The 1,962-nt window shown below is 35.7% G+C and overlaps 1 long non-coding RNA gene across 1 annotated transcript in view; it reads right to left on the bottom strand.

Moving 5' to 3' along the window:
• Positions 1-1,097: 1,097 nt before the first annotated feature.
• The window catches only part of LOC106882969 (uncharacterized), a 2,389-nt gene continuing 1,524 nt past the window's right edge, over positions 1,098-1,962 (bottom strand). The window contains exon 2 of the long non-coding RNA XR_001411056.2: positions 1,098-1,796. This is a non-coding gene — a long non-coding RNA (uncharacterized LOC106882969). The remainder of the gene's footprint in view (positions 1,797-1,962) is intronic.

The raw sequence follows: 1,962 nt of genomic DNA, 5'->3' as shown, positions 1-1,962 counted from the left end.
ATGATTCTATGTTCTTTTTAATTAATACTTTATATAATAAAATAATTATCCCTAATTTCAGATATTTATTAATTAGCTGGGAATTTGACCAGCAATGGACAAAACTGGATCATTAAGCAGTACTGGAAAACAGAGAATGCAGAAATGGTTAGACAGAACTGGACTGAAAATTTCAAAGACCAGCTCTTTCAAGATTAACAGTTTATAGGACTGGGTCCATCTGCAATGCACAGAAGAAAAGTGGTTGACCAGTCAGTGTTACTATTTAAGAAAATGAAAGGCTTGTGGCTGAAGCATTCACTCAAAGACTCAAGAAATCAAAAAAAGAGGGATTCCAATGAACTAAGGATCTCTTGCAGATCAATTATTCTACTTCTGAATTGCTTATCTAAAAAAACAAACCAAAATGCACAGAACATTCCACTCATATTAAGCAACTGTATATCTACTTTTACTTATCTTTGTGTGTGTGTATATATATATGTATGTATATGAGAATAAGTTTAAGAATGGAGGTTATGTAATATCATCACCTCCATTCCTTGGACTTACCATCTTGTAGTTCCATGGCTAAGAAATTACCCCCAGTTTGTCTGATCACTTTTCTTGAAGATAAACTGCCCTCTTCTCCCTGTCCTCTGTTAACAGGTGTTTGCAGGAGTCAGGACTGATTGAGGACAGAGCCGAATTTACAAATTACCTCTTATTTGCAATATATGTCTATGTGTGTGTACACACACACACACGCACGCACGCACGCACGCACGCACACACACACACACACACACACACACACACACACACACACACACACACACACACACACACACACACACACACACACACACACACACACACACACACACACTAATGCATGACTTCTGTGGTTAAGAAGTTTATTTTGCAACCATCATAAGGTGCCACGCTCATTGAACAAGTGTCTGCTACAATAACCCTAAAATGACCAATTCCATTCAAGTGGAATTCCAGACGAAACCCATTTGCAAACCAGTCAAATGCATGTAGATACATGTCTGAAAATATGTGTGTGTGTGTGTGTCGATGTACGTGTTTGACACAACAATGCCAGTTAAAAAAAGGTTTCGAATGGTTTTAATAGTTAAAATGATAAAATAATTGGGTGGGGTAGGGGGCGCTCACTGTGGATGGTTGATGAGGAAAAATCTCTGAAAGTGATGCCCCAGCATGGCCACAGTCCAATGACTAAGGCCAGTTGAAGAATGTGTGTGTGTATATATATATATATACACATACACACACACATTGTTTTAACAACTTTCCCAGTAAGAGTTATTCTCTTCAATCTTTCTGCAGTTTCATCTCGACTCCATTGATGTTCACGGTGGTCGCCACTACATGGATGTGCTGGACACAAGCTCACGTTTTTGACACATCAAGGCAGAAATCGTGAGAAATAATCCAGGCTGGAAATGCAAAAATATGGGAACTGGAAATTTAACAACTTTATATATATATATATATACACACACATTACTTATGTTTGTGTGCATATATATATGTATATATATATATATATGCACACAAACAAATACAATTCTATACATACAGACATATACATTGAGTTTGAGTGTGTTGTGTGATTTTTTTGGTGGAACCAAATGAAATGGAGGAATTAGTTGAGTGGTAGTAGTAAGAGTAGTCTTAGTAGTGGTAGTAGTAGTAATTTTATAAAGTTCACATTTTCATAGTTTTGGTTTAGTTTCATCAAAAGTGGAGGGACATTCTCTAAAGTAAGCAGACTTGCAGAGAATGGACTGAAAAGAGAGAAAAAGAAAAAATGATGCCAGTGAAAAGAAGTCAAAAATAGAATCCAAAATTATGTCAATGTTTTTACACAAAACAATTGGAAATGTTCTCTTTTTGATGGATTTTTTTTTTTGGCAGTCTTCAAATTAAAAAAAATAATTTTTACAATTCTTT

The sequence above is a fragment of the Octopus bimaculoides genome, unplaced genomic scaffold (genome assembly GCF_001194135.2).
Source record: "Octopus bimaculoides isolate UCB-OBI-ISO-001 unplaced genomic scaffold, ASM119413v2 Scaffold_251593, whole genome shotgun sequence".
In the NCBI taxonomy this organism is placed as follows: domain Eukaryota; kingdom Metazoa; phylum Mollusca; class Cephalopoda; order Octopoda; family Octopodidae; genus Octopus; species Octopus bimaculoides.
Note: the sequence above shows the minus strand (reverse complement) of the source record. Positions and strands in the feature narration are given on the sequence as shown.